This window comes from Cyprinus carpio, chromosome A9 (assembly GCF_018340385.1).
Source record: "Cyprinus carpio isolate SPL01 chromosome A9, ASM1834038v1, whole genome shotgun sequence".
In the NCBI taxonomy this organism is placed as follows: Eukaryota; Metazoa; Chordata; class Actinopteri; order Cypriniformes; family Cyprinidae; genus Cyprinus; species Cyprinus carpio.
In genome coordinates, this window is record NC_056580.1 from 25,360,588 (window position 1) to 25,388,105 (window position 27,518).

A 27,518-nucleotide genomic window follows, 5' to 3' on the forward strand; every position below is an offset into this window, starting at 1 on the left:
AAGTCCAAAATAAGGCTTGAATGAAGCTAAAAGCCTGAAAGAAATATAAAAAGTATAAACCATTTTTGTGATTCTAGAACCAGCACACAGTTAAAATGCTGTGCTTTTTGTATGTTGCAATGTCATTTGCATGACTGTAAATTTTAATGGGTTAAATTCTATAGCAAAAAACTTTCATGCTGATGTTGCATGTGGTCTTTGAGGTAAAAGGGAAAAATTAACAAAATAAATAAATAAAAAATGGGACTGACAAATGCACAATATTCATAACAGTGAATAATTGCTCTCCTCTACACCTAGAGGATCCTTTCAAAAAAAAAAAAAAAAAACACTTTGAAGATATTCTGCTCATTATAACAGTCAGAATCAGAAAGAGCACATCCCTCGAGATAAGAGATTTAACCTCTCAGGAGATAACAAAATTAGCTCATTTGTACACAAAGAATAATAGCGTCCAGGCAATGAGCATGTCAGGATGCATGCTGTGTTCACTATTAACAAGTAAATGCAACACTCAGGGCCATAACACATCCGCACAACACAAATAAGATGCTGCTTTTTCTCCCATAATCTAATAACCCCCTTTCTGAATCATCAAATTAACATTTTATACATAGAGAAAAGAGGCAAACAAACAAGCAAAGTGCCTGCATGTCCTGATAACCTTATTACTACTTCAGGTTTGTTTGTTTTTGTGCAGATTTTATCATTGTGCTCAGACTAGCATCTGTCCTCAAACAAAGCGATAGGCCACTCGAGGCCATCGTTTAATCCTTAAAACACACATAATCTGTAAAACAGCACTAAAGGGGTGACAGCATTATTATAAAAAAACATCAATGATCAATAAAAAGTTAAAAGCTGATACTTATGGGAATAATCTTTCCTGTTGCAGTGAAATCGTCCAGTAGTGTGTTAGGCGGTTCAGTAATTCTCTTGTGTTGGAGCCGACACCAAACAGCATGATCTCTGATTACTCATCCAAAACCATCTGATACCACCAGAAATCATTCTGCAAAGACAGCTGGGCCATACAGATAATGACAGCATTTAAGTCTAATTGTCTACTGTGTTTAGCAGATTTAAACACTGCTTTGCTCTCCACTATTCCCATTCTCCCACCCCACCATCCAATAACCCGAAACCAATCATTGCTCACTAGTTCTATCTCAAATTCTATTGAAAGGTTGTTATAATAGACAGTTTTTTCCACCCTGATGTCCACTACCAGGATGACATAATTAAAAATTTTTTACATATAATGAGTTTTAATATTTTATCAGCTAACCAAATGCAAAGCTTCCATGAAGAGAAAATGTTATAGCAAGCATACAGCGCCGACTGTAGTTACCCGGATGAGTCTGTGTTATCAGCTTTTACCGGATGTTATCGAGGGATAACGTACCTCGGAATGTCGTGACTGACCAACCAGAATCAAGTATTCCACAGAGCCATGTAATAAAGCTGTTGAACATTTCAGTGAGTCTCCTCTTCATTGTGAGTGAGAGTAAAAAAATAAATAAATCATGACTATTTTTCACCTTCATTATAACCTTTAGAGTTAAACGGCATGTTTGTTTGGTTTTAAAATAGTTTTCACTGCCCTTCCTTCCCTCCTTAAATTTACTAGCAATTTCTTTGTGAATTGTTCACCACCATTTTATTTTTATTTTTTTTCAGTGTGTATATATCTTCGGAAATCATATGATAGCTTCATACCAATGCTATTATTGTTAATTAAAACAAAATCTAAAATTAAAACCATTAAAAATTTGGTAGTTCTATAGAATTAAGTATTCAGTAACTGAAATGAAGCTAATTTAGAATAAAATATATTAGAAGGGCAACTTGAATAAGATTAAGTTGAGGTAGGGTTAAGGTTGTTTTTTTTTGCACCAAAACATGACTATTTCATGACTATTTTTCCCTCTAAATGTATTATTATTATTATTATTATTTTTATTTTTTTTGTAAAATATTTAAATGTAAAGTATGTATGCATTTATTTATTTCACGGTAAAGAGAGTTTAAGCTGTAAAAAACACAGTATACAACTATATTCAGTTTATAAGATATATTCAGAAGTCATATTCATACCAGTGCTGTTATTGTTAACTTAAAATAATAATAATAATTAAACCAATAAAAAAAAATTTTCTGGGTAACTGAAATAATGCTGAAATAAAACAAAAGATACACTTCAAATGAAAAAAAATGACAATTGTTGCCTTGGCAGCTTACTGAAACATAGGTTAAGTTAAATGACTAAAACTAAAATACAAATTGCAAAAAATAAATAAAAACTTTATATAGAAATATTTAAAACTTTACCATCAGTAAAAAACAACTTTAATTTCAGTCTGTTTCTGACACATGACTTCAGAAGACTTAGAATATAGTGAACTCTTATTATTTTTCTTTTTGAAGTTCAAGGGAAGTTGTGTGGAATAGAGCTGTGTAAAGACTCTTCAAATACTTTTACTTTTATTTTCCACAGAAAAAATAACAGCATTCAGTTTTGGAAACACTAGAGGGTAAGTAAATAATGACAAAATGATGATTTTGGGGTGAGCTATACCTTTATGTCCCCTTTAGATGGCTAAAATTGTAAAACTTCGTCCCTGTGATTGTGTGTTGAGAGTTGCCACTGGCATTTGGCACAAACGCTTCGCTCTCTCTGCTCTGCTCCGCTCCGCTATAGGTGCTGTAATTGGATAAGATGGAGGAGAGATTAATGGCTCAGTCCCCAGTCCATCAGCCAATCCTGTTAAATGCAGCAGGCCACAGAACGGCGCAGTGTAGGAGCTCTCGGCTCCAAATCGCCAACAAGTGACAGGTCCTCCTGGCACCTTCTCCACACACACTGCCACTCTCCTGAGCATCTGCCAGCAGCCTCTCAGCTCTTCATCCTTCCTATCTCTCTCTCTCTCTTCCAATCAAACTCATTCAACTGGAGTTCTTCATCTCAAGCTCTTTATGAGGTATCAGTCTGAATCAGTCTGATTTTAAATCAAGAAACAGACAAAAGAGAATGTCAAAAAGGAACAGATCATGAAATAAGAAATAAGATCATGACAAGAAACTCATAAATAAAAACATGTCACAACTAATGAAGATTTGCAGAATTAAGCTTTATTTTTATGCAAAATATAACTTTTTGAAATTTGATTTGCAATTTGAAAAATTGGATTCAAAAAGAAAAAATATGACTGACTAATTCTTGAAAATATGCTTTATTGTAGAGGTGTGCATCATTTATAAACTAAAATATAAAATTGAAATATCAATGTTTTAACAATATAATTTTTTATATTTTAATACAATTTTATTTTTGCAGTTTATATTTAATTTTGTTAAAAGTTTTAGCAATTGTTATTTATTTTATCTAGCATCTATCTAAAATGTTTATTTCATTTTTAGTTTTACATGATATCAAGTTAAAGTTAATGAAAATTAGAAATTATGCTTTGGCAACTATAATGAAATAAAAAGAGTTCAAGTGTTTTATATTTTTATTTCAGTTAATAACATAATTATAATTATATAATAATATAAAATTAATATTTTGTATAAACTGATTGAAATTGCACTCCGGGAGAGGGACACCCTCTAGCTCTGCCCCTGTAGGCCTATATTATATTATATTGTATTAAATGTTTTTTTGTAAAATGTTTTCCCATGTATTATTTTGGGACATCTTGCTCTTAATTTACTCCTTGTTACTCCTTATTTCTTCGTTGCTTTCACATAACCTACTTTGCTCCAATAGTCATGGAAAATATATCTACAGGATAAACAGCACTCTATTAGATATATAATGTGTCATGTTTTCGACAGGTCACAATGTCTAGACTAATGTCAGAAGCTCTGTGAACTGTAAAGCAACGACAAATTCACTCATGAACATCAGGCAGCTGCCCTTTGAACGTACTGTACAAATGCTCAAAGTCTCAGAAATCATCATCGCTGTGTTCTCCACACATGACCTCCACATTTATTTCGACCCGGGCTGTTCAATAAGTCACAACCTTCCTCTTTATCTCTCTTTTATACTTCCCCCAGCCTCTCACTTCCTCTCCCGACGTGCCCTTCATGCACAAAGGCACACATATACACAGGCCTCTCGCTCTGAAGGGAAATAAGAGGACCTCCACCTGTCAAACCTTCATCACGGCACAGTTTGTCTCCTGCCCCCTCAGACCTCGCAAACACCATTGCTGTTCTTCTCACAATGCCTCAAACTCATTGTCTCTGTCAACAGGAACAGTAATGAAACATCAAAGCCATACTTCAAACAATTTTTTCTGCTCAGGTGCAGCCGTGTCTCTGTGTGCGCAACGCTTTCAGAAAGGTGAAACGCTTTCCTGTGGAAGCCTGTTTCAGCCACTGAATAAAAAATAAAAAATGTAATTGTCACTTTTTATCTTACAATTCTGACTTTTTTTTTCCTTAGATTTGATATAGACTTGTAATTCTGCATTTTTTTTTTTCAAAATTGCGACATATAAACTCACAATTGCATGTTATAAAGTCAGAATTGTGTCTTTTTCTCAAAATTGCGAGTTTATATCATTATAAAGTCCGTTTGTATTCTGACTTTATAACATGCAATTGCAAATTTACAAGCAATTGTAAGAAAATTGCAAGAAAAAGTCAAAATTGCTTGATATAAATCACAGTTCTAAGAAAAACGTCAGAACAGCAAGATATAAACACAACTGTGAGGAAAGAAAGTCAGAATTCAGAGAAAAAAGTCAGAATTGCAAGATATAAACTCGCTTCTATGGCTTCTATAAATTTATATCTTACAGTTCTGGGAAAAAATTGCAAGATGTACAATTGTGAGATAAAAAGTTGCTCCGTTGTTCCTTTTATTTATTTATTTATTTTATTTTTTTTAGTGGCGGAAAAGGGCCTTCCATGCTTTCCGACAACACAAAAGAAAATCATATTTTTTTCCATCCATGCATTTTGGGGGTTGCATTCTCAAGATTGGCTTAGCAACCTCAGAAGAAAAATATCTTATACAAAGACTTAACTTTGCTCACAAATTTCTCTTTGTAAGCCTCACAATCTGATTCCTCCCACTATAAATAACATCTGACCTGAGCACCAGGTAGCAGACTTTATGCCACTTAGGTGTAATATGCATATTACGTTAAAATACGACTGAACATGTACCCAAGATTGTTGAAGGGAAAAGGATGAGTGCTTAGATACGGTGCTGGAAGACACTCCCGCGGTACAAAGGGGATGCCAAGCGCACAATTAATTGATCAGTTTATCCACCGACAACAACTACTGGCATCAAAGGGATGAGCTTTTGTGCGAGTGACGGTTTAAATGCGTACCTTTCTTGTAGCACCACCAAAGTCAGTTGGGGCTGTAGTAACCATAGTAACAGAGGATTATGATGTCTTACATAACCATGCCAGTGCATTTAAACCCCCTGGATGAACAGTGCCACATTGATTTCATAATGAGCATGTGTCTTCTGGGCATGTTTGACTGAGGGGGAAAAAATCTCATTACTGTAACATGATGAAATATAATAAAAATTTTTTTGCATTATAGCAGCTTTTGTTCTGTCTTTAATAAAGGCTTATTTAAATAAATTAGAACTACAATAATAAGAATGACCATTGATGGTGAGGAAGAAATTGTGAATTACAATATATATTTTAAAAATTATTAACAGCAAATTGCAATAATGAGGATCAAGGGTAAAATGTGCATAATCCCTATTAATAAAATAAAAAGCTAAAATCAGGCTGTTTTGTGCAAAATATAAGTTTTGTTTTTTTAATTTTGCAATGTGACCTGAACTAATTGGATTAAAAAAATAAAATAAAAATGGAAAATGGCGAAATTTGATTGACAGAGCAATAGAGGACATGGTTTAAAACTTGTTGTTTTTGAAATTCTGTTTGTTATAGAAATCACACTCCATTAAAGGACAAGTGCACCCCCATAAAAGTCTGTTATTATTTACACACCTTCATGTCAGTTGTTAATTTTTTTCTGTGGAACACAGAACATTTAGCAGAAAAAAGCATTGTAAAAGTATCATAAAACAAGTCTCCAGAACCCATACAACAGCTTTGTGATGGGCAGACCAGAATAGGAGTGGCTATTTACTAATAATCAGATATTATCAATCAATATGTTGAACATCAGTAACATCCAAGAAAGTTCTTGAGTTTCTCATAACCAAACATCATGCCATCAAGCTTTCTCCACAGCTGCAATATTTGATATAAGAGCAGCAGAGGTGAAGATTTTAAGGAAATAAAGAGTTTCAGTATGAAAAACTGCAGCAAAGAAAATCATCACACAGTCGACTTGTGCATCGCTGCTAGAAATCTGTGTTTGAGTATCTGAAAATATTTTGTGACCTGTTCAGTCTGCTAAAATCAATGATCTCACAGACATAAAGCACAACAGCTATTTTATTGAGAACAATTTGGCATTACTGGCCCAAACCAGTTCCTTCCTCTGCCTGTTGTATCTCATATCTGGGCTCTTTCCAGAACCGCCATCTGTTGGTCTTTGTTAATGACACAGTTTGTCTCAGCGTGTTGTGCATCTCCATTCTGCAGCGCGGCTCTAAAGTCACAATGTGTAATTTCGTGCTGCCGATAAGCAGTTTGTGTTTATAACATGGGATGCTGAGCGCTCTCCCGGTGGAGAGGGAAGGTGTTCGGGCATGAATTTGACAGTGGGAGAGAAACTGTGTGGGTTGGCTTTTTGCTTATTGCTTCAGTTTGACTGAAATCGACCTTTAAAAGTACATTTAAAAGCAATTATAACTTACATTTCAAGCTGTTGCCTCATTTTGAGAGAAGTAATGATAACTTGCATTCAGTAAGTGAGTCAGAAGTTGAATCAGTGCGTTTCCCCTACACTCTCAGAAAAAAAGGTACAAAAGCTGTCACTGGGGCGGTACCTCTTCAAAAGGCACACCTTTGTAACTAAAGAGTCCATATTGGTGCCTTAAATATACATATAAGTACCTAAAGTGTACATTTTAGTACCTAAAATGTGTACCATTTGAAAAGATACCGCCGGAGTGACAGCTTTTGTACCTTTTTTTCTGAGAGTGTACAACAATGTGCGATGCATTGGTGGGTTAACTAACAAACTAGTCACAACTGTTTTGTAAAACCGTAGTAACATAGTAGTAACACTGCCATCGTTTGAACAATATTGAACAATATTGGCTCAATTCACTGAATTACAAAGCTGAAAAATCTACTGTACAAAGAGCCTTGTCTCACTGAAATCTGAAAATCATTGTTGAAATGACATCAGTATAATCGAACTGATTCTTTTTATGAAATATTTAAACATGGGTTGTGGGAAATGAGAAGTTTTACATCAAAGCTGACAAAACAGGAATAATGTGAACAGGCTGTGCTGACAATAATGAAACTGTTATTAATAATTGCATCTAACAGGAGCACATTACCCTGCACAAAACAACGGCAGGCATATTGCATTAAAGGAGCAGCATCCAGTGCCCCAAGACGTTTCCATTCTTAACATTTTATTATAACTTGTTTATCCCATTATTATGTGCCTCTGTGAAAATCCATTGCAGGTTATTGTGAACACCTGGGATTTAATCAACTTCATTTAATGCAATTTCAGTTGAATGATGAGTTACCATCGAGGAGACGCAAAGTTTCAGCGCTCCTTTAACAAACGAATAAATGAATGTAGACAAATGAACAACAGTGTAACAAACATTTGTTAAACTATTTCCTGATTCATGTTCCTTCCTGATAGAGTGAAACAGACAAAAAATGAGCCTAAAAATGTCTAGATGACTAGATCATGCCTGAAAATGTGTGAGCCCTGAAGCGTTGAAATTGTATTCATATTTAATAGTTTTGTGGGCGTGTCTGAGTCACCATCATGATGACTTAAGTACAGGATTTAGTCAAAGTCCCCTCATCACTTTGATGGAAAGTTTGCTTAAAGAAGAAAAAGCTTGTTAAAGCTTGTAACGACGGCAGTTTAGTGCTTTATAACAGAAATCTGACAGCATATTGGCGTCACTCAACGCTCTTTCGCTCTTAACTGACATTGACATGACATGCATGATTTATCTGAATTGTGACAGTCCTGCAAGAGCGCAGACATTTCCTATGACAACTAAATTACAACGTGGCAAGTCGGGCTGAATGTGTCTCATCTGCTGCTTCTCTCTCTCTCTCTCACAGCCCTGAAATAACAGCCAGCAGCGCTCCTCGTTATTGGGAGTGAAAAGGGTGCTATTTTCTGTGAAGGAGTTCATAAAATCACTTTGGTGATAGAAAGTCAGAAATACGGTACAGAAAGTAAAGGTGGAATAGCCAGGATAAAAATGTGAAGCATCATTTTTAGCATATAAACTGCTAATTATATTGCTTGCAAGGCAGCACTAAAATTATATATAGGGTTTGTTAGCATTAAACTTCTGAAACTTCTGCCCAAACTGAAAAAAACTCAGAAACTGCTAGTACATTTCACAATTAATTAAGATTACATTTTATTTCAATAGGCCACTTTAGACATATGGTAACTTATGGTGATAGCTATGGACTTTTAAGGTAATCAGCTAACCTAGCTAGATCTTTTAATGTTGCCATTTTATTTGATTTTAATATCTGAATGTTAGTAAGAAGAAGAAGAAGAAGAAAAACTTTTAAATGTCAAACTACATATGCAATGGACATCATTTATGCTCTTCTTTGATAACTCTTTTCAAGGCATCTCAAGTAGAACAGCTCCATATTTAACACTGCACACAGAAAAGACTTCTACACGCTTTACAAACGTTTGTTGCATATAACCTGCACTCTGCTTCACTGTGATATTTGCATATTATAATGTTGTCAGTTATTTGCTTTGACAAAGTTCTAACTGTTTCAGAAATTCATAATCCTGCAGTTTGACTGACTGTTCGGTTGCTACGGTGACCATCTAATAAAGAACCAATAAGAACATAATATAAATGATACTTTATGTGCATTGCAAAACTAGATTTCCCATCATTCTCAATATGACATTATCTTGAATAATATATGGTTTGTTCAAGTTATCTCAGAAAGATCATATTTATGTTCAACGCACATGAATACCACCACAAATTCTTGAGTAATGAATAATAAGAAACTTTTCAGTAGGAAAACATAGTGGACACAATGGATCTGTATTGATGGTACATTTCCTGAAATTAATGTTTATTATTATTATTTTATTTTTTTTCATTTACAATAAAACCAGCAAAGGGCATGTTCAAAAACTGATAGTATTTGTACAATTATATGATTATGATTTGTATGATGTGATTAATACAAAATATACAGCTTTTTTAAATATAAAAGGTGAATGAGTGAGAACAAATTCATACAAATTAACCACCAATTTGCCAAAATGTCAAATAGTTACAAACTGCCATGAGGTTGTTAAACACATCTAATGTGAATTCTTTATTCGTTATTTTGTAGATATAAAATTTCAAAAATCATACAGTATTTGTTTTTACCATCCTGCTCCAACCAAAGTGATCTGAACACACCTGACATTGTAATTGTGACTTAACAACTCATGAATACAAATTTCCAGAACAGAGCATAAAACACAGGAAAAGCACCTGAATATGCACCTGATGCACATTAATTGCTCTTTATGTTGTTCAATTGGTGCTAAAATGCTTCCTGTATTTGTCTGAAAGTAAAAGACAAAGAATGAAAAATGAATGAAAATTTGTCTTCTGTCAAAGCATCTCTCATGCAGAATTGTACTTACACAGAACAAAAGCCTAAAGTATAAATTTAGCTAAAACTAGTTTTTCAGTTTTGCATGCACTGGTACTTCCTCTGGGATATGCAAATCAAGTTACACATTAAATGGAAGCTTAAAAAAGGCACCAGATTTGTTGATTCAGGCTGATTTACATTAATTAACAATAACCCTTGGCCTACAAGAGAAGTGAATTAAGAATTACTATTAATAAGACTATTAAAATCTGTTTTGTTTAAGCATCAAGACATTTCCCAGAGGTTTATTTTTTTTTATTTTTTAGGACTTTGCCTCATGCAACAGGCCTAAATTATTCAAGGCACTTAAATTTTTCGTGCTGCAAGTGTTTAAAGTTTCATTGTCCATTGCTGAAGGGGGCTGGGGGGGGGGGGTGCAAAGGTTAAAAGGAAAATAAGTGAAAATAAGGATTTATTCATGTGATGCAAAGCTGAATTTTCTCTGTTTTCAGTTATGTCACAATGAAGGTTCAACTTTATTGCTGACATTTCTCCTAAAATTATAATAAAAAGAAACAAAAAAGAAAGTGTGACAATTGTTGACATGCGATAAGAGCATAGAGCTATACAATTTATGTAAATAGCACACCTTTGATTTAATTCTGAAAGAACTTGATGAGAAATGTCTGAGCTCATACCAAGACCTTGCCATTGATTGTATGACTATAGAGTTTAGCATAGTGGAAAATGACATGTTGTGACATTGTTGAGATGTCTTCTGCAACTCTACAGAAAACATGAGTTTAATGGAGGCTTTTTCTCAGGAGAAACATCTGATATACAGGACACATCAGCAGAAGTCTTCATTTGCTTTTCACCTCCATGTCACAGAGAAATAATGGTGATATTAAAGAGAATTCATTTGCAAATTTTTCTTTTCTATGGCCCCTCATGCACCAATTAACAGAGACTTTAATGTTTCGCAATAATTTGTGCTTTATTACAGTACCCGAGAGATCTTCGTTCCTTTCCTAAAGAATTTTCTGGAAATTAGAGATGAACATTTGCAACACCTCAGGTATTTAACATTCCATGCCGCATTAAACATGGCAGTACAACTCCATAAAATCTGAACAAGGAGCAAATGTTAATCTATTGGAGTCACACTTTTTCGAATTTGCTAATTAACACGAAATGATCCTATTTACATATTTAGTGACAGAGCGAGAAATCTCCCGAGCTCAGAGTCGTGCATATGATTAAACCTGGTCAGCATTAATGACATCCTTTTGTCGTGAAGGGTCATTCTGATGGAACCTCGGAAGACAGAAGATGATAATGACCAAATAAATGTAATATTTCTTCTACATCTAGAGAAGAAAATCCATCCAGCATATTATTTCTGTCTAAAAAGGACAGGAAAGACTTATATAATATCCATATTAATTGGCAATGTCTTTCCTTTACTTTTGGAACATCTTTAAAAATTGCATTTTTATTGCCCCTAGACTGTATGTGGCTGTTATGGTTGTTTCATAAGGGTTGTATGGATTGTTACAACTGAGATGCCTACATATAATGTTTAATAATTCATTTTTATGAATATTATACACCTTCTCTCTGAACCTTTAGGGAATAAATGGACCAGTTTTTGTTACAGACTTCACACAGTCAGGAACACCAGATGGTCTGATAAACTTTCACACTTTTTAATCTTAGCTGTTTAGTGTATTTCAGACATCATCTTTGTGTGCTTGTAAGCCTGAAAATGTCACTGAAAACGGATTCATTGCGTGAAATAGAAACACTGCCTGGACATCAAATAATCCAAGTGGATCAGTTGAACTTTTGGTTAAAAAAATATAGTGCAATGCTTTAATTCTCTGCATCTCTCCTGAGGGTAAGTGGTGCACAACATCGAACATCTCTACATCTTCTGAAGTGCTCTTTTTCACCATAATTGTGCTAGTATTTTCGGTGCAACAAGGCAAACACACTCAAGCTGTAATAGAACCCTGTGTATAAATATCCCATATCACATGCTTGTGTTGGTTGCTAAGTGAATCCAAGTTGAAAAATTGAACATCAGCTTAGCTCGAATTATTTGATACACTACCAATTCTCCAACTTGGCAAGATCAATTTTCTCTAAATCAAATCACTGTAATTACAAAGAGAAAATTCTGAAGTTCTAACCTTGCAGCTTCAGCAAAATAAATAAATAACATTGCCTGTTTCAACCGCTGTATTTCACTGCAAACCATAGACAAACAGAACCCATGAACCAGCACAGATAAGTGCAGTCTGATAAAGTGTACGGAAGGAATAATAGCCATCACTAGATAAATCTTAATGAAGTGGAGTGTTTTAAGACAAAATAATAGAAAAGTTCAAAAACTGCCTTAAGACTGCATCTTGTCTAAATTTTGTATGCATATGTTTTTGCTTAATTTTAGCATGTTTTCAGGAAGATAGAAAGATTAGTTCTCAAAAATGATTTTCTCACCCACGTCGCTCCTAAAGCCATTGAATGTTTTTGCTCCGTTAAACAAAGTATCAGAAAATTTGAAGAATCTCACAGTTCTTTTCCATAGTGACCACAACAAGCTAAAATATGTATTGAAATATTGTAAAAATGGCATAAAGCCTTTAAAGGAAAAGTTCACCTAAAAATGAAAATTTGCTTAAAATGAATTCACCTTCAGGTCACTCAAGATGTAGATGAGTTTGTTTCGTCATCGAAACTTATAGCATCACTCGTTCACTAATGGATCCTCTGCAGTGAATGGGTGCCGTCAGAATGAGAGTCCAAACAGCTGATAAAAACATCACAATAATCCACAAGTAATCCACTCCACTCCATCAATGAATGTCTTGAGAAGCATAAAGCTGCATGTTTGTAATTAATCATTAAGATGAAGATTAGAAGTCCACTATCCATAATATTGATTTATCAAGTTAAAAAGTCATCTTGTCTGAGTCAGGAGAGAACTATGCACAGGTAAATCACCAAAAACAGTTCTAAACTTTCAGTGGATCTTGATGTGAGAGGACAACAGAGGATGGACATTTCCACTGCAGGAAGTCTTTAAACACCTTTAAGATAGATTTGTTTCTTACAAAACACAGCTGTTCACTTTACAAGATATTAATTGAAGTCAAGTAAATTACTTGTGGATTACTGTGACGTTTTTATCATCTGTTTGGACTCTCATTCTGACGGCACCCATTCACTTCAGAGTGATGTAATGTTTAATTTCTCTAAATTTCTCTAAATCTGTTCCCATGAAGAAGCAATCACAATCTTCTCTGTCAAAGTTCTGAAACGGCATTTGTGTTAGTGTTAAAATTCAAATATAATCATGCTGGGTTTGAAGTCATCGACAACAAAAATGTCACGTGTCGAATGTTTCGTAACTGAATGTTCACCCAATGAAGTGAGGTGGTTGAAAGTTTGCAGTCACACTGAAGAGTCAGATCTGTGAAGAAATGCAGGACAGGTTTTAGGCTCAAACATTAAAACCTCATTCTCAAGGCAGATTATTCCTGGAGTTACAATGTTTACAAGCTAACAGATGGATGACAGAAGTATGAATACCATAATTAAACCTAGGTTCTTTTCTTTTTGTTGTCTTTCTAATAATCATTGACTTAAGAGTTAATTAGACCTAGTCAGAAATAGTTGCTAAGAGGTTAAACCATGCGTGAATGAATAAGATTAATATAAGATTAATACGGCAGTGAATAAAATCTATAACATGCAGTTTCAGGTTTTTACCAAGCGGCAACCACCCGCTCTCCCTTGTGAAGCCCATACGGAAGTGGCTTAAACTGTAATTCGTCGACTGGCTGCAAAAGGGGGTCAGTCCCATAGACTCCCCAAGTTAAAATGCCCAACTTTACAGCAGAAAAATTTTTTTTTACAGCCTGGTTCAAAAATTATTTTGGTGTATATAGCTAATTTTGCTCTTCATGACAACTGTGAGGGGGTGAATTTTTTTTATTTTTTTTAAGCCTTAAAGTTCTTCATAATTAAGGGCGCGACCACTTGAGTGACAGGTGGATTGCTGCTGCTGTCACCGCCGTTGAGCTAGGTGGGTGTGGTATCAGCAACTAGCTCCCGCCTTTTTGCCCATTTTTGATTATCCGGGAGTGATGGGCCGAGATGGCGACGACCGGCTCCGCCTACTTTTGGCTTCAGAAACACTCTTCGGAAACCCAAAGGTGATGTCACAGACACTACGTCCATGTTTTTATACAGTCTATGGTTTTTACACAATATAACTTGAGGTCATGATCTATCTGAAGGATTTTAACACAAGTGAAACCCTATTTATCTAGTTACCTGGTTTATAGTGTGTCTGGTTTAAGAAATGTCATGGTGTAGATTAATAAGGGTGGATGAAGAAATGTAGTACAAAGCCAACAGCGTGCAAACATGAACCTTCAGGAAAAAGGAAAGAAAAACACATGTTAAATTACAGAGATATTTGCACTCAGGCTTACCCCAGAAGTCCAAATGATTACACACTATTGGTTTGAAAGCTGAATCAATATAAAGCTACCTAAAGAGGTTTCTCATCAGCACATAAAGGTTACTGCTATTTTTCTTGAAAAACAAGAAATCAGTCAGGGTGCGATATCCCACGAGCAAACATTCATATTGCTAGATTAACCTTTTCAAAAAAAGAGTGCACATAATTCCAGAGCAAACACAACATTGATGATTGCTTTCATCCATGAAATATGGACAATTCAAAATTATAATGCTTTTAGGATGTTGCTAATTGAATCATTCAGAGCTGCAATTCTGCTCAATAAATCAGAAAGTCTCACCAGCCAGACTTCTGGCTACTGGAATAATGATCAGAGCATATTGTAGTTTATTCTGCAACAAATTGTAAGCTCATTTAAATTATAGCACAGTGTTCCATTCTGCAATTAACAATGGACAGAGGGAACAATGTATTGTTTTGGTTTGGCTAGAGCTTCCTGCCATCCATATATAATAAATACTGAAAATTTCAGACATACATCTGATAACAATGTGTAAAATGCAGGTGTACTCGAGGAACTTAATGACACAAGCCTTACCACTTGTGAATAGATGGTAGACAGATAGATAGACAGACAGACAGAGAATGACAGATGGATGACAGAAAGAAATAGAAAGAAAATGAAAGACAGACAGACATAGATAGATAGATAGTATTTAAAGACTTACAATATATCAATGACAATGCAGATGTAACATTTCACCATTTAGTACTAAAAAGTATTGTATTACCATCACCAAGCAGGGCTCCATACACATACACAGAGATCTGGGCTTAACTCTGAATATCCACTGGTCTTTTCATTTAGAGTAATTTTACACAGTGGTTCAGCACTGACGTGAAATAAATTGTTCCGCCCTCTTGTTGCAGATGCTGTCAAAGTCTATATTTCTAAATGATGAGCCTGAAAAATACTGTTGTAATGAAGCCAGGCAATTTGCAGAGCAGATCGCTCACTCACCGGCTTCAGCTCTCCGGGTCACTGGCCAGAGAGCAAAAGTCAATGCCAGCTGGCGGACGGACCAGAATATAATCCAAAAATAAATGAAGAAAGAGAAAACCTTAAAGGAGTAGTTCACTCCAACCTTTAAAACTTGTCATATTTATTCACTCTATTTCTAGCATCAAACACAAAAAGATGTTCTTTTCCAAGCTGCTCTTTTTTCTTTCAGTGTTTCAAAGAAATAAATAATACACAGTCAGAATGACATGAGGACGCACATCAAGAGAGATTACAAAATGAGAAATTCTTTCTAAAAGTATACATTCTGTTGCATTTTACTTTCCCATAAAATGATGGAACAAGATTAACATCAAAAACACAAGCTATTTTAGCTAAGCAAGTCTTTTTTTGACATTACACAATTGTACTTTATAACCGTTGCCACAAAGGAAAGCTTTGATGCATTCATGAAAGAAAAGGGATTGTGAATCAACCTCATCATGATATGCTGAAGGAATGTTTGTAATAACTGTATCGTCACAGCCTCGAATGGTGGCGTGCGCCTGGCCTTTCAAGATATCTGCAGAAGTGAGTGTCTGAGGAATACATGAATGCCGAGCAGAGACACCGATTCTGCGGCGGATGCGGTAATCAGAATGCATGCATAATTCAGGCAGTTATATAGTCAAGTGAACGCAGAAAAAAGAACGTGGGTGATGATGAACACTAATTTAGTGCTTTTCGAGAGCACCATTCAAAAAGCATCAAGAAACCTTTTTCCATTTAATTATATAGGTTATTCTTTTGCAGAATATGCAGCAATTTGACAAAAAGGTGTTCTGGCATGAAAGGTGCATAAACTAAAGCTGTATTTTATCTGGATGACAACGGGAAAACCGAGGGGTCAAGATTTGGCTGGTAGTTGCCATAACTACATCATTATGTGGCCAAAATGCATATTTTGCTACAATGTTGCTATTGTTAAAAAATACATCTAAAATAAAATATAAATATTGGATGAAAAAATTATATAATTTTAAACACATTCAGAAAGATAAAAAAAAACTAAAATCTAAAAATATAAGCTAATTCAAAATTTATAATGGTTTATACATTATACTAAAATCACACGGGCTCACATCAAGTCTCTTTTGCAAGCCTACTTCTGCGAAAATTAGAAATGTTGTAAAAGTTTGCAACAGTATAAGTCTTTTACTAAAACTAAAATAAAAATAAATTAAAACTAAATAAAAATAATAAAAATGACAAAAACACATAATAAAATTACTAAAACAAATTAAAATGAATACTGAAAATACAAAAACAACAGCTAATTCAAAATATTAACAACACTATAGAAACAATACTGAAATAACAAGAATAGGCATCTTCTTTTCCAGAAAACTTACTTTGAAAGCTGCAGTTTACCCAGGCAACCCTTTCAGCTGGAAACATTCTTCCAGTATCATGTTCAGATTATTGAAATGAAAATATTCACCCCTCAAGTTCGGACTGCAGATTCCACATCCCACCCTGCACCATTCCTTTACAATAATGTTTTCTCGATCTTGTATTTCAAAAGGGAAGATTTCAGGCTGTTTCCAGGAAAAGGGAGTATGCCAGACATCCAACACTGCAGATAGAGCAAAAACATGCCACAGCTGAGACGTACATAAGGTTTGGTTATGCCCTTTGTTTATAAATATTCCCCTGAAATTTGTTGAAAAATGTATCCAATCCAGAGTCATTATAACATTATTATATACATAACTGCGGAGAAGTACAGTGAATATGATGGCTGTTTATTTGATATTTTATAGCATGTGCATTCACTTTACTGAAAAATGTGTGCTGATGCATGTCAAGCGGGAACAGACCCATTAAACAGGCAGTATGGTGGAACGCAGTCGGCACCCTTTATACGAGAAGAGACTGATTCTCTCTCCTGGGAGTATTATTGGTTTAGAGCACTTTGCAATCACAATTTCTCAGAATATGTGACACTAAGGTGCAGTTATACGCAGCAAGCATTTGATTAAAACAACAGAGCAAGTGCTACATCTTTCTTGTGGCACCAAGAAAGAGGATGAACATTCACCTCGCTGAATTACTGTTGCAATTCTGCAGAAATCATTGGGTGTGTTGTCTTTTAGTTACTGTGGACAGAAGGTGTCCTAGGGGGTCATTTGCAGAGCAGGGGTTTATCTGACGTCAAAGCATCCCAGGCAACATTACGGCCACCTGGGCCCTTGCTAATAATGCCCCAGACAAATCGACCAAATCTTGTGTGGCCCAGCACAGGGCTGCAAAAACGTCACTGAAGGCTGGTGGTGTCGTCCTCAGGGACTCACTGATGACGCTCGACGAGATCTGATTTCGATTGACTAAGATTAGACTTGGTACTCACAGGGAATGAGCAGGTCTCCATTGAATCACGCTCCCAGCTCGGCCGCCGCTTTTAGGGAGAGAGCACAACAAAGAATATTAAGCACTATTACAACCATTAACATCAATGATATTTGTTTTATTTTATTTTTTCAAAAGATTTTGATTTCAAACAAATGTTGTTCTTTTGAATTTTCTATTCATCAAAGAATTCTGAAAAATCAATGCATCATTGCTTTCACAAGAAAAATATTAACAGCCCAACTGTCTTCAGCATTGATAATCATAAGAAATGTTTCTTGAGCAGCAAATCCCCATATTAGAATGATTTTTTGAAAGATCATGTGACACTGAAGAATGGAGTAATGATTCTGAAAATTCAGCTTTGCATCACAGGAATAAATTACATTTTATAATATATTAAAATGTTTAATATTTTTAAATTGTAAAAATAATAATTTAAATTGCGATAGTATTTTAATTTGTAAAAATATTTCACATTACTGTTTTTAACTGTACTTTTGATCAAAAATACATACATGCGGCTTTGGTAAGCATTAAAGGCTTCTTTAAAATTCACATTTGAACAGTAGTGTATAATATCGCTGATGGAATTGTCTCAACTAATGAACTCTTGTATTTATAAATTGCATGTTCACACAGATTTTGCATAAAAAATCAGCTAGACAGAGCCCAATTGGAGTTTTGTGCTCCATGTATTTCATGTTTCCATGTAACTTTGAGGTCATCTTTATTCTAAAGCGTTTATAAAAGTCATCAAAAAGTAGATGTTTGCATTTAAATTTAACTACAACTACTTATCCAGAAGAGCGGACCAAATATAATAAAAAGATTCTTCTTGCAAATCTAGGGCATATAATTTTTTTGTGCAAAATGATAATCTCTAGAATGAGAGTATATAAAAACTGAGTTGTTTTAAACCAGTTCATTTTTTAGACAACGACACAATCTTAAGACACTGAGTCTGTCTGTAAATTTGATTGGTGAAATAACAGTGACTCGCTGCAAGATTCTTGTTTGCTATTACAGAGCTCAGAGCTGTCATAGAGACAGGTGTGATTTCCCAAGATACCTATTTCAGTAATAGCTGTCAGGTGGTAGAGACATTTTATGCATTTAAAAAAAAAAACTTACAGCACCTTTTGCTTAACACATCTTCCTGAAAACACAATGCCTATAGTGTGTGCTGCTGGAAAAAAAAACACAAAAAACAAAACAGCAAGACAAGGCATAGCAGTCAAATATGTCTATCTAACACATTTACACAACAATAAAAAAATAAAAAATACAAAAATAGTGCAAAACTTAAAAAAACAAAAAAACATCCAAAGATGTAGATGAGTTGGTTTCTTCATAGGAACTGATTTGGAGAAATGTAGCATCACCTCAGAGGCTCACCAATGGATCCTCTGCAGTGAATGGGTGCCATCAGAAGGAGAGTTCAAAAAACTGATAAAAACATCACAATAATCCACAAGTAATCCACATGACTCCAGATGATCAATTAATGTCTTAAGAAATTAAAACCTGCATGTTAAGAAAAATCTATCAAAGTTCAAGATCAAAATTCATCTACATATTTGTTCAGAACTGTTTTTACCTAAAGACGGTTCTTGAACTATGCATATTTCTCTCCGGATTCAGACAAGACAACATTTTCAGAGACTCTTGTTTTAGCCAAAACAATGATCTGAAATTAAAAACATCTTCATGGATTTGTTTAATAACAAATGTGCAGCTTTTCATTTCAGAATATGTTATTTGATGGACTAGAGTGGTGTGGATTATTGTGATGTTTTAATCAGCTGTTTGGACTCTTATTCTGATGGCACCCATTCACTGCAGAGGATCCATTGGTGAGCAAGTGATGTAATGCTACATTTCTACAATTCTGTTCCAATGAACAAACAAACTCAATTACATCTAGGATGGTCTAAGGGTGAGTAAATTTTCATTTTCATTTTGTGGTGAACCATTATTTTTAATATGCAAATAAGCAACAGGCTCAATCAAATATATAACTATAAATTACTTGGTCCATTTCTATTTTGTGCCTGTTAATCTAAAGTGGAATGCACTATTGGCATGTGTGTTTATGGTGTTGATTAGGAGCAAATCATCCACCTGTGGTTAATTGATGTGATCATTCCTTTCTAAAGAAGTTGCTCTGGAGACCAATCATGACCTCCTGGGCAGAAGGTTAAAAGCACTCTTCAAAATATATTCAACAAGGCATTCATTACAAGACGAATAAAAGCAAGGACAGAGTAGGGTCCTGCAAGGCCATGAGGCTCTTTGGAAGCCCTCTCTTGTCACAGTAGTGATTTGTCACATCTAAAGGCCTGTTTGCACTGACAGCAGTTAAATGGCTGCAAGTTCGGTGAGTCTCTGTGCTGTTGGTTTCTAGTATAATAGTTAATAGGTTTTCCACCTGTATCACACGTTGGATTTCTTTGTCACATCATGTTGCTACTCATTTGAGTCATCAAACATCAACAACATTCTATCACTCATGTTGCTGCAAATCAGCCTGAACACACATATTATATATGTAAAGATAAATGTTATAGTAAATACAAGAAATTAAGTACACAAATGAACAAACCATGTGTAAAACATGGCAAAAAAACAGACAGCATGACTTTTACATAACATCCAAAATGCAATATAGTGTTCAGAAGGGTAATTTCATATTGTGCCAAGTTGCCAACAGACACTGGCTCACATTCTACATTAAAGTCTACATAAAAAAGAATATGTCAGCAGAAGTATTAAAAATAAATCCAGACTGTGAGTTTTCTATTACTATTTCTGTTTAGCTATTAAGAAAAACCCTAAGGAAGGTAATTATTTGTAATTGCTTCAAGAGCATATATCAGTATATATCAGCAGTAATGAAATTATGTAATACATTGCTTAATAATAAAAATGTATGTTAGTGAATCATTTTTCTTCTAAAGTAATTCTTAAATAATTGACTTGGACAAGGTTTGTGTAAACTAAAGTGAGACATCGCCATCTAGTGGACAATATATAGCAGCAACCTAGAGACCAGGTTCATCAAACTCAAAACCGTCCTTGTTCTGTCAGCCTGTGCTTTCTGTTTAGCCTGATGCTTATTTGTGAGAGCAAAGGTTTTTTAGTCACACATCTTGATGTTAGATGATTACCTGCCTTGGTTTTTATACAAAATCATAGATCGATGATAATGCCTACATTATAATTTCATGCAAAAACGAAATGCATTCATTAAGATTCATGATCTAGTTGAGTGGGATCTGAAGAAGATTCTATTGATTTATTAATAAATTCAAATTTAAATGCAAAAAAAAAAAGTTTGTGTCCAAATGACACCTGGAAAATTGTGATGATCTACAAGCAAATTATTATTATTATTATTATTATTATTAATATTATTATTATTAACAGGGCAAAATACACTGGCGTCCCTACTAGTTATCAGGTATTCATCCACAGGCCTATCAAAGGTTGCTGTAGGGACAGTTTGATATACTAAAAATGTATAATGCATAATTATACCAGCTTATTCCCTTCTGTACCCTCCTCCTTTGACTTCCATTTGTAATTATGGAATAAAAGTTGTCTAAAACTTTTATGGATATATCATCATAGTCTCCATAGTATCTCCATAGTCACTCCCCGAAAGCACACGTACATCACAGAGACGTGTATTAGATGTCTGCATTTACATCTGCAAAAAATATTTTTTAGAGTGTTTGCTCATCTGCAATACAGGACGTTTCCTATCAGATGTCAAATAGACGTTTAAGAAAATGTATTTAAGATGTTTATGATTTAGAATGTACAGTCGTTGCCAAAAGTTTTGAGAATTACGTAAATATTGGAAATTGGAAAAGTTGCTGCTTAAGTTTTTATAATAGCAATTTGCATATACTCCAGAATGTTATGAAGAGTGATCAGATGAATTGCATAGTCCTTCTTTGCCATGAAAATTAACTTAATCCCAAAAAAACCTTTCCACTGCATTTCATTGCTGTCATTAAAGGACCTGCTGAGATCATTTCAGTAATCATCTTGTTAACTCAGGTGAGAATGTTGACGAGCACAAGGCTGGAGATCATTATGTCAGGCTGATTGGGTTAGAATGGCAGACTTGACATGTTTAAAAGGAGGGTGATGCTTGAAATCATTGTTCTTCCATTGTTAACCATGGTGACCTGCAAAGAAACGCGTGCAGCCATCATTGCCGTTGCATAAAAATGGCTTCACAGGCAAGGATATTGTGGCTACTAAGATTGCACCTAAATCAACAATTTATAGGTTCATCAAGAACTTCAAGGAAAGAGGTTCAATTATTGTAAAGAAGGCTTCAGGGCGTCCAAGAAAGTCCAGCAAGCGCCAGGATCGTCTCCTAAAGACGATCAGCTGCGGGATCGGAGTGCCACCAGTGCAGAGCTTGCTCAGGAATGGCAGCAGGCAGGTGTGAGCGCATCTGCACGCACAGTGAGGCGAAGACTTTTGGAAGATGGCCTGGTGTCAAGAAGGGCAGCAAAGAAGCCACTTCTCTCCAAAAAAACATCAGGGACAGATTGATCTTCTGCAGAAAGTATAGTGAATGGACTGCTGAGGACTGGGGCAAAGTCATATTCTCCGATGAAGCCCCTTTCCGATTGTTTGGGGCATCTGGAAAAAGGCTTGTCCGGAGAAGAAAAGGTGAGCGCTACCATCAGTCCTGTGTCATGCCAACAGTAAAGCATCCTGACACCATTCATGTGTGGGGTTGCTTCTCATCCAAGGGAGTGGGCTCACTCACAATTCTGCTCAAAAACACAGCCATGAATAAAGAATGGTACCAAAACACCCTCCAACAGCAACTTCTTCCAACAACCCAACAACAGTTTGGTGAAGAACAATGCATTTTCCAGCACGATGGAGCACCGTGCCATATGGCAAAAGTGATAACTAAGTGGCTCGGGGACCAGAATGTTGGGTCCATGGCCTGGAAGCTCCCCAGATCTTAATCCCATTGAGAACTTGTGGTCAATCCTCAAGAGGCGGGTGGACAAACAAAAACCCACTAATTCTGACAAACTCCAAGAAGTTATTATGAAAGAATGGGTTGCTATCAGTCAGGATTTGGCCCAGAAGTCGATTGAGAGCATGCCCAGTCGAATTGCAGAGGTCCTGAAAAAGAAGGGCCAACACTGCAAATACTGACTCTTTGCATAAATGTCATGTAATTGTCGATAAAAGCCTTTGAAACGTATGAAGTGCTTGTAATTATATTTCAGTACATCACAGAAACAACTGAAACAAAGATCTAAAAGCAGTTTAGCAGCAAACTTTTTGAAAACTAATATTTATGTAATTCTCAAAACTTTTGGCCACGACTGTATGTAAAAATGACATCTCAATGAAATTCTGAATTTTTCTAAATCCCAGAGGAGTTCCTTTCAACCAGGAGGATCCAGAATCCAGCCATGAATGATCCGCAGCTGTTCTTGCACCCCTGGAATAGATGACAGCATAATATAGATGCATGCTTTAATCAAACTGAGCCTGAAAACGTGTGACTATGCTGATTAAAACTAAAATTCTACCTATCTGCATCGTAATGCTTGAGGTTCTTGTAGTCCATGTTATAAGCTAAGACAGTAGAGTAGTGGTTAAATCCAAAATAATCATACCCTTAATTCTCACTATACTTCTGCAGGGGTAAATTCTAGAAGCCTGTTAGAAGTAAAATGCTAATTTAAAAGCATTCATAATTTTGAATTTATTTTGAATACAAAGCTTTGAATTCCTAACAAAAATTACCTCGATTGCGGTCGGCCAGCCGCTAAACTTCTCTCTCAAATGATGTCCTTCATTAAATCTCTGTAATCTCCACTGAACACAGGATGAGCAAACCAACCAATCTGGAACTGTTTCGAGAGATGAAAATGAGCAGTGCAGCATTATTTATGCATGTACATGGTTATTGTGATTTTATTATCATTACTATACTATCTTAGAAGTTATTCATATTTTGAATTTGTTTTTATTTAATGAAAATTTTAGCTAAAGTTTTACTTTTTTTGTTGCATGTTTTAGTCATTTGTTTCTATTTTTTAATCATATTTGTTTCACTTGTAGTTTAAATTTAAAAAATTGCCTTGGCAAAAAACTGAAATAAAATAAAGTTGATATTTTCCATTTTATTTCTCTTAACATTTAATGTATTTCAAATAATAAAAGGTTTATTTTTTTTATTTTTTATTTTTATTTTTACTATAAAACACTGTCATGGATGCAGCAATATTTAAACTACGAAACTGCACCTGAACTACACGCACGGCAGCATCAATGTCTTCCTGTTTGTATGGGTTTCTTGGTTCAGCCCGGTCAGAGTTTATAGTGATGCCAATAATGCCATCATGTTTGGCATTGCTTATCATTATACACATGCCAGGCTTCAGCATGAGCCCTGATGAGGTTGTGTGCCACAATAGATGGCGTAGTGCCTGGTCTGAAACTTATACTTGGACAGAAATAGAACATCAAGAACCTTAAGTTACATTATTAACTGTTAGAAAAGAAATCTATAAGCTAAATCATATTTACAAAAAGGAAAAGGATCATTTTCAGTGTGAATTATACCTAATGCTGCATTTCCATAGCCATATCCTACCATTGCAACATTGCAGGGTTCATTTATAGTTATCCAGAACTTTACTTTGTCTCCCAGACTGTTAAATACAACATCAGCATAGTCTCATTCAGTTTTATTACAAATATTTTACCTGTGGCTTGATATTGGCTGCCAAAAGAGCATCCACTAGCCTATGATAGTAGTTGAGTCCAGCTTCATTAATTTTCCTGTTTGTTCCATCTGGCATAATTCTGGGCCATGAAATAAAAAACCGATAGTGGTTGACCCTCAGTGTTTTAAGATTATTGATATCCTCAGCGATCTTGTTGTAGCTGTCACAGGCAATGTCACCATTTTCATCCTGCGATATCTTTATAGCAGTATGAGCAAATTTGTCCCAAATGCTAAGAACTTTTCCATCTGCTCTCCAGGCGCCCTCTATCTGTAGTGTTAGAGCATAACATGAAAAAATGTCAATTTGAAGTTACTCAAATTAACAAATACGATAAGTAGAAAATGATACACTTTATTTCGATAGTCCTCTTTAGATATTCTACTAACTATAAGTACCTTTGCAACTACATTTAAACTCTTATTCATTTGCATCTACATGTAAACTAACTCTCAGAGTATTAATAGACTGATAGTTTCTGATTAGGGTTAGTAGAATAAGTTGGCATGTACTTGCAAATTTACTTATAGTCAGTAGACGTCTGTTGGGGAACCATCAAAATAAAGCATTAGCAAATATTGAGCAGACAGTCTACTAATACTTTAATAACTGGTAGGTGACATGTTGTAAAGTTACTTATAGTCAGCAGAATGTCTAAGCTAGACTATCAAAATAAAGTGTATTTGTTAAAATGGATTGTACCTGATAGGCAGCGGTTGCCGTGCTCCATATAAATCCCTTCTGGAAATGTCCATATAACATTTCTTCCTCTGCTGGCAGTGGAAAGCCATTATTTCTCATTATATCAAAGTAGAGGTGAGCGGAGCGCTTTGGAGTTCTCGGCCGACTTGAATCTTTAAAGTTTACATAGTGTAGTCCTTAGCCAACAGTTTAGCCTTTCAGCCATTTAAAGAAGTCCATTAAAGAGGTAGTAATGTAACCCTTAACACGAACCCCATCAAGATTGTGTGCTAAAAGAGAATGCATGTAAATGTGTGTCAAGTTCAACAATTGCCGCATGACACTATTACAAACATTGGGCTGCATTTACTATTAATAACAGTTAAAATATGTCTTAAATGTAGACTCTGTAATAGCATTAAAAACTAATTTTTATTTGGATTCTATGCACAAATATGTGCAGTTAGTGAATGAGAACCATTGTTAGCATACCTTTAAGAGCCTCATCAACATAGGTCTTCAGGAAGAATAACCAGTAGCCCCTCACTGCAGAACACAAGATCCAGGGGGCGTGGTTGGATCCACATCTAGGGGGTGGAGATGGGTAGGTTTAGGGGTGGAGAAGGGTGGGTTTATGGATGAGGGGTTGGAGATGGGTAGGCTTAGGTATATGTAAGGTGGGTGGAGATCTAGATTCAACCACGCCCCCTGGATCTTGTGTTCTGCAGTAAGGACCATCTCAGAATAACTGTTATGGCAGTGCCAGTAGCTACACCATTTTCTGTAATATAAATCTCAGAGTCCCCGAGCAACAGCCTTCTGCTCATTGACAGCTATATTCTCAGAGCCATCTGCATTGTCCTTTTCAACGTCCTGATCTGTTTGATAAGACTCAATATTTAGTCTGTTGGTCATATGATGCACGACTTTGGTAGTGTATGTGTTAATGCAGAATACATCAGCTGTTCCTTGGATAAAGGCTTTGTCTTCGTCAGTAAAAAAAGGCAACCGGGAAGCTCTCAATCTCTCATTTCTCTCAATTACCTTTGAGTAGTAATATGCTGATGCTTTGGGGGTTCTCGGCCTGTCAGAATCTTCAAAGTACAATCCAAAAGTTGATTGTAGCCTTGAGGACCCTCAAATCCATCCATTAGAGACTGGACTGTAAACCTCTGGATGTCAATTTCATCCAAATGCACAGCTGTTTGGACAGAAAGTTAGTGAACTATAGATAGCAATGTTTTACTATATAGTCTGATATTAAGCTTTGGCAAATATTTTGTTACATTGGTAGGAGATTGTGTTTATGTCAGTCTGTCTCAAATCTTGTAAGGCTATTGTTCATAGCTTGCTGCTTTGTTGTTGGTGACCTAAAACTAAAATCAGTAAAATAATTGCGGATTCCAACATTTTCATATTTTCAGCCCCCTGAACCATTCATTATTTCTAGTCCTCATATCATGATATGAAAATATGGCCGACAATCACAGATTTTTAAGATTACATACTCTATGTCTTCCTAGATAAGGTGTTTTTGGCCTGGAAAGAATGAATACTATATAATGAATACTACAAATTTAAAATATATTACAGATTACAGGTTTAAGTCACTAATTCTCCGATTTCACACAGACTGACCCGCTATCACTAAAAATACTAATATAGTCTTAGTTTTAAACATTGACCACTTTTCTTAAGAATAAGTTTTCTTTGCTTACTTTTCATTGCCTCATTAATGTAAGCTTTGAGATAATCGACACGTTCAGTGTCACTGAACACATCGCCATTGTTTTCAGTTGGCATTCCATTTCCTGTGATGTAGATGGGCACCTTTGTGATGGATGTGTACTCTAAAGAGATGTAGTTCAGTAATCGTCAAAGACCCCACAGAACAGACTGGATCCGGTCAGAAGCTGTGGGGAGCCATGTGGGGTCAGTATGAGTCTGGAAGTCCCCAACGTTATTCGGTCCAGCATCACAGCTATTCAAGCTCTCAGTAATCAGTCGGGAAGTGTGATGGTTAAGTCCAAAGAAATCAGCTGTGCCTTGGATTCTTTGTTTCTCGGCCTCAGTGAAGACAGGGAGTCTTGCCAGCTCTTTACCACATAAATCTTTCTTTTTCTCAGTTTGTTCCTTTAGCATGGCTGGGTAGTCTCCATCTACAAATATGGGATGAGCAAACCAGCCCAGCATGAAGTTCAGATAACGCTCAGCTGCTGCTACATCCTGATCACTTGAGGGATTCCTTGGCTCTGCCCAGTCAGAGTAAAGAGCAATGCCCACTTTTCCACCATGCAGTTTTCTTTAATTATCATTATAAATATGCCAGGCTTCAGCATAAGATTTTAGAATATTATGTATCATCTGTAAAAACAAACAAAATAATTTTCAGTTTCTAAAAT

The 27,518-nt window shown here is 35.5% G+C and overlaps 1 pseudogene; it reads right to left on the minus strand.

Annotated features, from left to right (window-relative positions):
• The window catches only part of LOC122146202, a 53,048-nt pseudogene that overhangs the window by 24,928 nt on the left and 602 nt on the right, over positions 1–27,518 (minus strand).